Source organism: Solanum lycopersicum, chromosome 1 (assembly GCF_036512215.1).
Source record: "Solanum lycopersicum chromosome 1, SLM_r2.1".
In the NCBI taxonomy this organism is placed as follows: Eukaryota; Viridiplantae; Streptophyta; class Magnoliopsida; order Solanales; family Solanaceae; genus Solanum; species Solanum lycopersicum.
This window is the reverse complement of record NC_090800.1, coordinates 11081956-11095892: the sequence shown is the minus strand read 5'-3', so window position 1 is coordinate 11095892 and position 13937 is coordinate 11081956. Positions and strand designations below refer to the sequence as shown.

Sequence of the window (13937 nt, the reverse complement as noted above, 5' to 3'; positions counted from 1 at the left end):
CTCCGTGATACAAACAAAGTGCTTTTATGGTCATGCACACACACCTTGGGTCTTATGAGTGCTCTAGAAAGACGACCCAAGTCTTCCATAAAAGGAGAGTATACCTTTACACTCACGTAGGTGACTCCATCAAGTCTATCTCAAATAGACCACCTTTCGGCTATAGAATCATTAAGAGCAAAATAAGCTCAACCTTATAAAACACTGCCTCACGCCATAGGGATACAAATGTGGTATATATTGAGGCCTAACTGGTCCACCAGATTACCTCAATCAATGGGATTTAGACCCATCCCCCTCGACGTTTCAAGGATTATAATTGTTTCAAGCCCTTGGTCATAGGTTCCGCCAAATTTCTTTCGTACCTGGCATATTCCAAGGAAATAACACCCAGTTTCAACAACCGTTTAAATGCACCATGTCTGATGCGAATATGTCTTTCTTTTTCAATGTACACACTATTTTTAGCAATTTTAATTACTGCTTGTGAGTCACAACAGTAAGAGAAACTATTGAAGTTTGTCTTCCCCACAAAGGCATATCTGCCAAAAGATTTCTCATCCATTCAACTTCTTTCCCTGCCAACTCGAGAGCAATGAATTCTAATTCAATGGTAGAATGTGTTATACAAGTCTGTTTAGAAGACTTCCACGAAATAGCGCCAACACCCAAAGTGAAAACATAGCCAATGGTGGAGCTAACTTCATCATTGTCAGTTACCCAGTCTGCATCACAAAAACTTTTTAAACCAGCAGAAAATTTGTTAAAATGCAAGCATCAATTCATAGTACCTCTCAAAAACTTTAGCAACCGATGAAGAGCATTTCAGTGTTCACTACTAGAATTATGAGTATATCTACTCGATCTACTAATAACATAAGCTATATCAGGACGCGTATAGTTTATGAAAAACATAAAACTCCCAATTATTTTAGCGTATTTAGTTTGACAAACACTAGATTCTTTATTCTTCTTCAAGTGTATGCTAGGATGATACGGAGTTCTCACTGGAAATAAATCAAAATAATAAAAAATTTTCAATATCATTTCATTGTAATAAGATTGACACAAAGAGAAACCATTAAGAGTTCTTTTGATTTTAACTCCCAAATCACATTGCTTCACCAAGGTCTTTCATTTCAAATTTAGATGACAAAAAATTGTTAGTATGATTAATAACATTCACATTAGGACCAAGGATTTACATGTCATCTATACATAAACGTATAATGACACAATCTGAACATATCATCTTGGAATAAACACATGTATCAGATGAATTTACAACAAAGTCATTGTCCACTAATGTGATATTAAATTTTTCATACCATTTCTTAAGTGCTTGTTTTAGTCCATACAAGGACTTTCTCAGTTTGCGTACTTTATCCTCTTGTCCTGGAACCACAAAACCCTCAGGTTGAGTCGTATAGATCTCTTCCTTTAAATCACCATTTAGAAATGACGTTTTGACATCCATTTGATGTACCACTAAGTCGAGAATAGCGGCCAAAGCAATAAGAGTTCTAATGTCGTTGTATTAGTCACAGGAGAATAACTATCAAAGTAATCAACACCTTTGTTTTGGTTAAAACCACTAATCACAAGTCTAGCTTTATATTTATAAATTTTACAATCATGTCTCAATTTTTTCTTAAATATCCACTTTCTACTTATGGCCTTACAATCTTCAGGGAAACGATACAAGCCCCAAGTGTGATTAAAAACTATGGAGTTTATTTCTCTTTTAATAGCCTCTTTACAAAATATAACATCTATTGATATCATTGCTTCATTATAAGTCTTCGAGTCTCCTTCTATTAAATAAATAGAGACTAATTCATCATTTAAAATATTAATATCAAAATTTTCAGTTAAGAAAGTAGTGATAAAACCAGGAACAAAACTTGTCTCAATTCAAAGACTCTTACTCCTTCTAGGTTCATTTTCATGCTCATTAGAAATAACTCTAGAAGAAGGTACAACATGCGAATTAATAGACAGAGACATAGAAGCATTATTTTGAGCAACACTCGGCACATTGTTTTTAAAAAGGAAAAATATACTCAAAAAATTCTGCATCTCTAGATTCACGGATAGAATGATCATTTAGAGACATAAATCTATATGCAGCACTATTTTGATCATAAACAATAAAGATATTATCAGAAGTCTTAGACCAACATTTGCTCGTTTAAAATCTGGTAGACCAACCTTAGTCAAACACCCACACACTTTCAGAAATTTCAAGCTAGGAGCAAACCATTTCTACAACTCATATGAGGTCTTGTCTAACTTCTTATGCGGGACTTTATTAAGAATATAACATGCAAACAAGATTGCTTCTCCCCACATATTGTTCGATAGACTAGATCTCAAAAGCATAGAGTTCATCATTTCTTTAAAGGTTCTATTTTTCCGTGCGGCTAAACCATTTTGTTGGGGAGTATATGGAGCAATAACTTCATGTATAATACCATTTTTCTCACAAAAATCTTCTAGAGTTTTAGTACTATATTCACCACCCTTATCAGATCTAAACTTCTTGATTTCCCTGTCAAAATGATTTTCCACTTCTGATTTAAATTTCAAAACATACTTTCAGCTTCATATTTAAATTTCAGAAGATATACCTAAGTGTATCTAGAAAAGTCATCAACAAAAGAAATGTAATACCTTTTTCCACCTTTGCTAACATTGTTCTTGAAATCTGCTAAATTTGAATGTATTAGTTCAAGTAATTCATTGTTTCTACTAATAATAGATTTGAAAGGTTTCTTTGCATGTTTTGCTTCTACGCACACATGACATTTAGAAAAATCATCTGTTTTTATCATAGGAATTAATTCCATTATTCTGAGCATTTTAATACAAATTACCCTCCACTATGATATACCTTCCCAACAAAGTCTCCTCCGTGAGAAATAATTATTTTATCAACTTCAAACACAACTGTAAGGCCTACTTTATTGGGAGTGCTCAGGAAACTATGTTTTACGGAGGGAGGGAACATAAAAAACATTGTTCAAGGACAATGTCTTTCAAGAAGTTAATTTAAGTAAAAAATTTCCTTTACCCATTAGTACAGCAGTAGTGGAGTTACCCATATATACACACTCTCTATCAGTAGACTCCTCAAAATCATATAATAACTCTTTATTGGCAAAGAAATGCCTTGAGGCGCCTGTGTCTAGCACTCAGACAATTTTATTTGCCAGCAGATTTGCCTCAACGACTACAACAACAATCACTTCATTACCTTCAGCAAGATTGGCTTGTACATCACTTTGTTTTTCCTTCTTTGAGTCTTGCCCTTTTCTTTGATAGTACCTGGCAGCTCTATGACCAACTTTTCCACAAACAACACAAGAGCCCTTAAATTTTTGAATTTGACTCTTCGGCTTATTGAATTGAATTTTCTTCTTCATAAATTCTTTTTTCGAGACTTTCTCTTGTTTGCCTTTAAACCTGTCTTTCACAACAGTACCAGAAGATTCTACAAGATTGGCTTTAGAAGAATTAAGAGAAAGTTTTTCCATGTTATCTTTGAGATGGTTCGCCTCTTCAATCCTCATGTGACTGATAAGTTCTTGAAGGTTTAAATTCTTTTTCTTATGTTTTAATTGATTTCTATAATCACTCCAAGATGGTGGATATTTTTCAAGAAGAATATTAACCTGAAATATCTCACATATCTTCATGTCCGCGTTGAGAACATCACCAATCAAGTTCTGATATTTGTGAACTTGTTCCATTATTCGCTTATTATCAACCATTTTGAATTTAATCCACTAACAGACAACATATTTTTTCTTTCCTGCATCATCAACATCATATTTTTTTTCCAATCTATCCCATATTTCGTTGGTATATTTATAGTTTAAAAATAAATAAAACAAAGGATTAACCATATGATTTAGCAAATTTTCTCTAACAATTTTGTTATCCTTTTCGAACTTCTTTTTAACAACATCGTCAACAGTTATAACATTGCTAGGATCAATGTTAGTCTTAAAAGTTTTGTTTTAAGAAATAGCCATTTATAAATATTATATGTTAGGAAAATCTATTTCAAATTGTTAGAAAAAATATTGCAATATTTATATTAGATTGGAATTATAAAGTAGTAAAGAACTTATCACAAATATTGTTGCTTCGAAAGTGATTTCGGCTTGAATCCGATGCAACTCGCTATAGCCGGTTGCTCCCAAAGGTTCCACAGTTTCTCTCAAACACGTGCACTCCTGGATAAGAGTTTGGAGGTTTCCCAAAATCAAATGCCCAAAAATATCCAAAGAATATGATGAAAGGAGGGGAATTCTTTTTTCTTTTTCTTTATGGTTGCTGTTGTATTTTTTTATGCTTACAAAATGTCATTCTTATATAGATATTTCAAGAGGAGTTTTAAATAGAAGAGTTAATTTTTCTTTTTCATTTTAAGAAACGGATTGTCAAGATTAATGGCACTAAAAACCATTACTTCACTTTTACAGAAAACTCTTGTTTGTTTATTGGAACAGATATGTATTATCTTTTGAAACGTATTGTTGTTATATCTTTGCATTAGACTTAATTAACATAGTTAGAATTAACTAAACTATAGTATTAACTCAAGAAATACATCTTTTAATATATTTTGTAGCTCGTAGATAATTTTGATTTTGTAAAAACCATCATAAATGTGGATCAAACAAAATATTAGTGAAAACTCATAATTCTTCAAACATCATAAGTAAAAAATATTTAAAAATAAATAAAGAGAGATTTATGAAAAAGATGGAGTATCCCTTAGTTTGTCCAATAATCTCTATAAGTCTTTGTAAGTTTATATGTCACAACTTTATGAATGCACTCTCATCATCTTCTTCATCAGTAAAATTTGTCTGATCTAGACACTTACAACGCCCTTTTAAATTTTCATACTTAAACCTAACATTCTACTTACGAAAATTTGAGAATACATCAACGTCAATTGGTAATGCAATGTGAGAATTTTGCAACTATCATTTCTGATTTTCTAATCCATGATGTCGCGCTGAACATGCCAACACAATATCTTCTTCAACTATCACCATTTTTAAAGAAAAGTTTTGAGTGTTATTTTAGAGGATCTAAATCACTTGGTAAATTATGATCCAATTTTTTTCTTACCTTGCATTAATGAGTAGTTGTTAGATTTATAAAAAAATTAATTTGATCAAATATGAATTGAATAAATAAAGACCATTTAAGGTGCATGAGGTAAAAAGAAATATGGGTTTTCTTGTTCAATGTTATTTTCTCATAAAAGTCATGTTATATAAATTATATTCACTTTCTTTAAATAACATTTCTTTTCATAATATTAGTGTTTTGCGATGAAATTATTCATTTTTTCCAAGTTGAATTTGAATATTTTACTTAGTTTTAAAGATAGAACTTTCCAAACTTTATTTTATAAAAATACAAATGAATCAACAACGTTACAAAAGATTATTGAAACATTATTGATGTCGACCTCCTGCTCCAAGTCAGGAGGAATATCTATTGATTTTTCTTGACTCAATACACTCATAGTAGGACTAGGAACCACCATGTACTAACAAAAATCCAAATACATTGAATGGTCACCGTGACCTATAGAACCTTTAATAGCAACCCTAAATTCCATACGGTGCATAAGCTCCATGACCACCTTGACTGCTCTTTGAAAAGAAGCTCCAGACAAGGTTGTTTGATAAGCTATTTCAACGGATATAATAAGTCAAACATCTCATGAATTGAAAAATTCTTAGTCTTATCTGGTAAAATCACCAAAGTATGGTGAGACAAGGCATGATATCTTTCCAAAAATTGATCTGAAATACCATCTTACATTAAGTTCTTAAACTGAAGTTACAGGGAATGAACATGTCGTTCTAGTATCGACTGCCACCACTTCCTTGATAGGCCCCACATGTGAAAAGTAGTGTAATTCACTCTGTCGAACTCCACCAACTCCAGATTTTGTAACATCTCATGACAACTCACAAGAAACAATTTAAAGTTAAACTTCAGTAAATCTTGTGTGTGTATATCTATCTATTTGGTGATAAAACAACTTAGAAGGTATGAGATGACTCTAAAGACCCTTGATCTATCTTTACTCTCTTGTGGGTAATTAATTTCGTCAAATGATGTATTTGACTATTCATTGAAGGATTTGATCAATGAACATTCAGTTCTTTCTACAATGTTGAATGGATTCTGACCAATTCTTCAACTCGGATAAAACTAATAAAACCCCTAATAAATTATAAATTTTAGTTAGGGTTCTAGGAGACAATTTCTTTGAAACAAATTTTATTTATTAAAAATAAACTCCAAGTAAGAAATAAATATGAAAAAGAAGAATATTTTACTAATAAACAGTTAGAGTACAATTTGTCCATTTCTTGATTCTTCTATACGCTGATTTGCACCAAAAATGGATTTTATGTGATCTTATGTAAAGAGGATTTGTGGAATTTCATGAAGTATTTGTGGTCACAAAGAGTTCGCCCACATCTTGATCTCTTTGTAAATGTTTCATGAATTTATGAAATTTTCAAAATCCCTCTCTAAGGGATATAGTACCCTTTATATAGTGTGAGTTAGGATTAGTCTTCAAGAAGTAGGATTAGTCTTCAAGAATTCTAAATGAAGTTTGACTCATCTGGTAGAGTCCCTTAAAATTTTGATGTCTACAAATGTCGAGTCTCTGTCTCATGAAGAAACTGATTTCTTTTTTAAATAACCTTTCTGGGCACATAGTTCACTTAACTCTCTTATTGGTTGGAGTTTATTGTTTGAGGTGTAATCAACGGTTCCAGGAGAGGTCTTAAGGGATCGCCCCAACAGAGGACCCAAAAACATCTCCAAGCACGTTTCAGATTCCCATCCGAACCTGGACACAGGATCCAATTTCTTAAAAATCCTCAATAGTACAACATATCTGTCTTTGCTGATTTCGCGAGGCATGAAAAAGGTGCTTGCGCATGCCAGCCTTAAGTGCAGATTGAGCATATTATTCATTGTTTACTGAAGCTTACCTCAAATAATTAATTAGTCATGGATTCAGTTTGAATATTTTAAATAGATATGTGTTGCACCAACATATCTAGCACTACATCTCCTAAAATTCCTAGCGTTGATATCATTGTGGAATATGATCCGTGAGTAAGAGTTTTAACAAGCCATGAAGGATCATGGAACATGTAAGTAGCAAGGTTTAAAATTATCATACATTAACTAGCTTCTCAGAATCAACAAAATCAATGTGCAACTCAATCCAATTAATAAATGGTAAAGTCGCTACATCCCCACACGAGCTGAGGTAGCTACTTCATACTATTTCTAATCGTTTGCCTTAGCCTACTATGCATTTTTATTGAAGGCAAAGGGAACTCTTAGTCAAAGAACTTGAGAATTCTCATTAGGAATGATTCACGTTAGAAGATCAAATGGTTCATTACGCATAAATTTCATATTTTACGAGCGCATCCAAAGTTGCAAAGTGTAACATTGGAAATGATTTTATTTTCTTAATTCTGAGTAAAACCCTCGTGCTGACTTTCATAATTCTTAAATATTTGTATACTAACATCACATTTGACAAAAGAGTCTACAAGTTTCCCAAGTGATTCCGAATGAAATTTCTGGACGCATTTCTTTGTTGTCATTCCTTCCAAAATCTTACCAGTTGGGATACAAAGTTTTAGTTTGGAATGATTCAAAAGCATTCTTTTTAAGTTTATTGAGCATAAATTCTTCCCCAATAAAGTCTAAAGGTTCAAGCACGGCAGATAGTTATTGGCAAAATATTCTTGAGCTTGAGAATCTTATGAATTCTAAGGTATATACTTATAGCAGTGAATCTGTTCGGCGGAGTTTGGGGATTCACTACCATATGTGTATACCTAGAATTCATAAGATTCTTGAGTTCAACGATAACTATCTATCGTGCTAGAACCTTTAGACCTTATAGGGCAAGCATACATGTTGAATAAAATTTAAAAGAATGCTTTTGAATCACCACAAAGTAAAACTTTGTATCCCAACTAAGATTGGTCAACGGAACGGGATGTACCAGTACCATTCTGGTTCGTCTTGTTTCGTTTGCCTACTGGACGGGACGGGATAGTCTGAACCAGTACACTGAACGAGACGGAACCGTGATTTTATACCGTTGTAGAGGTACCAGTTCATCCCAGAACTGGTCCGGTCCAGTCCGATTCCGATCCGGTTTACTTAATATATATTAATTTTTTATATTTTTTATTTTATATAATTTATATTTATATTTTCTATAAATTATACTTTATATTTTATATTTTAAGTTTTATATAATTTCTATGACTCTACTAATAGTTGTAAATTGAAATTGTAATTTGCTACAAATTTAAATAAATTAAATTGATATTTTTTAATTTTTGTAATTGTTTTATCCTTATTTCAATTTAATTTTTTAAAATTACCAAATTTTATTTATCTAACTTTTACAAGACAGAAGTTATAAATATAACTTATAAAATAAATATTAATGATTATAAGTAATAACTTATAAAGTATAAACTTGAAAATATTTAAATTTTGAAAACTTATTAGACTTTACTTGCAAACTTAACAACAAAAAAAATTAATAAAATATCTTTAAAATAAACTTAAGTAAAAAATTATAGTATAAATTTAAAAACTATTAATTTATACTTAGAAAAATAAAAAAAATTATATTTTTGTAATCCCAAATAAGATTGTCCTGTTTATCCCGTCCCGTTCTATTGCAGTCCGTTCCGAATCCATCCCGGTATATAGTGGAACGGGACGGAACCGATTATTCATCCCGGTAATTCCGGTCCGGTTCATCCCGGTACCGATCAACATGCTGGTCAACAGGTTCTGGTCCAGTTCGGTACCGGTTCGTTCTGGTCAGGTAAACCGGTTCCGGTCCGTTAACCAGTCTTCATTCCAACCGCTAAGATTTTGGAAGTAATGACAATAAAGAAATGTCTCCAGAATTTTCATTTCGAATCCTTGAAAATCTTGGCAAATCTTTTCTCAAATATGGTAATAGTATACACTCGTTTAAGACTTATGAAAATTATCATGAGGGTCTTCTCAACATTAAGAAAAATAAAATCATTTCCAATGTTGCATTGTTTAAGCTTGGATGTGCTCGTAAAATTCTGAGATTTATCCGTAATGAACCATTCTATCTGAAAGTGTGCACAATTCCTAGTGATAATCCTCAAGTTTACAACTTGACAAAAATTTATTGATGCCTTCAGTAGAAATGTGTTGTAGGGTAAAGTATAGGAGATTAGAAACAAGATAGTAGTTTATGTGGTTGAGGCATTAACAGGTGCCTAACTCAACTAGGTCAGGCAACGTAGCAGCTTTATCATTTATCAAATGGATCAAAATGGACATTGATTTTATTGATGCACGTATCTTAAGGCACTTCATCGTGAATTCTAAGAAGCTAGTCAATGTATGGTACTTAGAAATCACTGCTACACTACAAGTTTCACGACCCTTCGCTGCTTGTTAAAACGCTAACGCACGGATCTTATGTGCTACATGAGATTCCATGATGCTATTAGCACTTGAAATTTCTTGGAGATGTAATGCTATATTATGTTGTTACAGCATATCTCTATTACAAATTTTTGAGACTTATTACTTATTTGTGGTCTAATTTTTTAAATAATGAATGCTATACTCAATCTGCAGTTAAGGCTAGCCTGCATGAGCACATTCTTCATGCCTCGCCAGATCTGCATAGGCAGATATGTTTTACAGTTGAGAATTTTGAGAAATTGGATATTTTGTCTATGTCTGGATGAGAGAGTGAAACTACTTTCCAAATTGTGGTTTGGGATGTTGTTAGGTCCCTTATTGGTGCGATCTTTGTTGATTTTAGCTTTAAAAAGATACTTAATACATTTTTAAACATAAGGCATCTTCTTGTGTGTGCTCTCCAATATTTGGGGAGATAAATACTACATCAAAGGTAAGAGATGACCCCAAAGTCACTTGATCTATCTTTATTCTTTTCTGATTAATTAATTTCTATAAAAGATCTATCAGATTACAGAAAGAATGATTTGATCAATGAATATTCATTTATTTACTTGAAATTCTAACAAATTTTACCAATTAATCAACTCTGATCGAACTAATCAAACCCCAAAAGAAATTATAAATATTTGTTAGGTTCAAGGAGACAAAATTTGTTTGCGCTGCATCTTATTTATGGAAAATAAATTCTGACCACAAAATAAATATGATAAAACAAGAATATTTTATTAATTAATAATAGTTTGGGTACAATTATATGAATCTCTTGATTCTTCTAACTGATAATTTGTACCTTAAATGAATTTTATTTGATATCCATCTAAATAGGTTTCTATGGATCTTTTTTTTAGTATTTTGTTATCAAGAAGAGTCCACCCACATCTTGATATCTTTGTAAATATTTCATGAATTTATGAAATTTTCAAGATCCCTCTCTAAAGGATATATTACCCTTTATATAGTGTAAGCTAGGAGTAGTTTTTAAGAAGGGCTAATTGAAATTTGACTCATCTAGTAGAGTCCCACACAAATTTGATGTCTATGAATGTCGAGTTTTTGAATCTACAATCAACAAAGACCGCACAAACAACGAACCCAATAACATCTCCAAACACATTTTGGAAGTAGTTTTTGTTGGTTATGTAGCTAGAAGATGGGAAATAGAGGAATTTGAAAAGTTGATAACTTGAAGAGTTGGAACTTCAAAAGTCCTCTTATGCTTTAATGAAAAGGCATTTGTCCCTCATCGGTGGTGGAAAGAAAAATAGGAGAGTTTAAAGTCAAAGGCAAAAGTCAAGTAAACAAAATATACCATTAAGAAATAGAAAGGAAGAGGGAGAGATACATGATGTAATAGTAGGTGCAAGAACTATAAAGGAAACAAAATATACTATTAAGAAATAGAAAGAAAGATAGGGAGATTTAGAAGAAAGGATGATCTATCAACTAAAACGCAGTAAATTACTAGAGCAAAATCTAAAGGTGAAAGAAATTTGATTCATAAAAGTGAAGACTTACCCAAATAATCAAGAGGGTTAAATTGAACAGATGTAAGGGTTTCCCGAACAAAGTTGCCTAAACATTAAATATGCATTCAAAAACCAACCCCTAAGACATTCCTAGTTTCTGCTATTTATAATCATATTATACTAAAAGCATGAAGCTCCATAATTGAAAGTTGAATTAAAAAAATATCCCTAATCATATTAAAAATAACCACTTTGTCATGATCATTTAACTAATAATTCAAACTTTTCATATAACATTATTTATATCTTTTGTCTTTTAACCTTCAATCAGTTAAATATTCTATATTCTTTTCGTATTATTTGCACTTTATAAAGTTACCACCCTGTCAAATTTCTTTATCATTTTATTCTTACTCCTCTTCTGTTAGAATACAGAAAAACTACTATTACTATCGCCCTCATATTTGTTGAATCTTTTCCAGCATAAGGTAATACTATTTTTCCCCATTTATCATTTTATTTTTACTCCTCTTCTATTAGACTACATAAAAACTACTATTACTATTGCCCTCTTATTTGTTGAATTTCGTCCAGCATAAGGTAATACTATTTTTTTCCCATCAAATAAGTTCAGTTTCTGTTTTCTGCTTAAATATGGCTTGTGTTTACAAAATAATGTGTATAGATAATATTTTTTTATTTTATTTATTTCACACATTACATTTTTAGTTTACTACAAATAATATTACTTTGGGAGTAGCTACTGAACCAAATTCATAAGTATGTATATATTTCATGAGTCTGATTTTAAATTCAACTTTATTGGTTTCATTTAATGTCACTTTTAGATTCTTTGTGGCCTCTCACTTCTAATTTAGTATAGGTATTTATTTTTATAACATTGTTCATATCATACTTAAAAGTTGTGTCTTCGTGAAAAAAAAAGCAAAACTTCCAAGCATGTATCTCATTCTATTACATGACAGATGAATAATATTACATAGCAAATATATGTTGCATTTGAATCTACTTTTCAACTGAATTACTGTTCAATTGCTCCATATATACATATTTAAATAGAGTACTATATACTTCATTTTAGGAAGTTTATTAATTAGAATGAGACACGTGTCTAGAAATTAGATCAACTAAAACGAACAAGAATCTAAGTCAAAATAAAAATATCCCTTTAACTATTAATTTATTATTTACAAATTATTTAAAATAGGTTTTTTATTAAATATTTATTTTGTTATTCATGAATTCAGACTCTTCTTATTATGATAATTAAGACTCCTATATATAGATAGACTTACAATTCAATATTCATTATTAAATTGTAAGTTTTTATTTGCAAGAAAACAAAATAAGAAATATCTAAAAACCTTACATCTTTCACGTACTAATAGTAATGATTTTTTTATAATGATAGTTGCTATGAATTTCTTAATAATTAGTTATAATGACATTCTATTAAATATTTAATATTTTAAATTTATATTAAACATATCCTTAGGTTTTTACTCTATCACATTTTAAAGTTATAAATGATTAAATTAATTAATTATTCAATAATAAATAGCAAATCGTCATATTAATACACATAACTTTTATTATCACTAATTTTTCATTATGTAAATATATGTAACTCTCTGATTATATTTATTATGATTTTGCTCCTATCACTCACCATAATCTAAAATAGAGTAATCTCATATAAATAATATCATATAAATACGGATATGTACTTGAATCAATTACAAAAAAATAAAAATAAAATATCTATGCACTCTTCTCCCGTCTCATTTTATCTGCTTACTTTAATTTTTATGTTAATTTCTTGTTTGTTGTTATTGTACAAATTTTATAATGTTGTGCTGTTATTATTATTGAAAATTTACCATGGTTTGTTGTTTCGTAGATATTACCCTAGCATGTGGTATTTTAGTATCCTCATTTGAATATTCAATATGTCCAATAGATTGTTAATTTTTGCTTCATACACTTGTAGTCAATTTTATATATATATATACACACATACATACATACATATATATATATATATATATATATATATATAAAGAGAGAGAGAGAGAGAGAAATTATCTTAAAAGTGATGAATTCTTTTAGTAAATACCATAGATTCAAAGGGGATAAAAAATGTCATTTGCAATACAGAATTTATATGAAATATTTTGGAGTAAACGTGCGACGCACGTTCCCTAGAGAGTATATAGTTAAAGATAGAAAGAGGGAACTTAAATAACTAATAAGTAGATGTAACTCTGTAGTTTAACCTCATGATCATTTCCTTGAACCCCGCTTTGGTTATCACATTATTTTGATGTTGTTACGGTTCGTTTTTTTAATGGTTTGTAATGCTTCATCTTGGGAATCTTCTAACTTAAAAATTGAATTACCACTTTGCCCTTATTTCTTCCTAAACTAAATTAAGTATTAATATAGAATTAGTTTAAAATTAACTAATCATATTTAAATACATGCATCTAGACATAACGGTTCAAATTCTAATTATTTAAGTACTAAGCGATAATCAGTGGCGGAGCCACATGTAGTGAAGGGGTGTCGACAACACCCCTTTGTCAGAAAATTACATTATGTAGATAGAATAAAAATATTTTTTATCTATATATATATATATTACATATTGACACTCCTTGGCTTTTACACGATTTAATTTCTTTAGATTATGACACCCCTTAGACAAAATTATATTATAGTATACTAAATACTAAAATAAGAAGGTGTAAAGTCAAACTTTGAAAAACAAAAATATTTCATAGAAAAATTATTAAAAATTATTTCATAGAAAATTGTTAGGAATTACTTTTTTAAAAAAATAAAAAATCTCTATTCTTTCTCTATAATTAGTGT

General features: G+C 30.5%; 1 pseudogene; it reads left to right on the top strand.

Annotated features, from left to right (window-relative positions):
- Nucleotides 1–7192: 7192 nt before the first annotated feature.
- Nucleotides 7193–9839, top strand: LOC101243816 (endoribonuclease Dicer homolog 2-like; annotated as a pseudogene).
- The last annotated feature ends 4098 nt before the right edge of the window (nucleotides 9840–13937 follow it).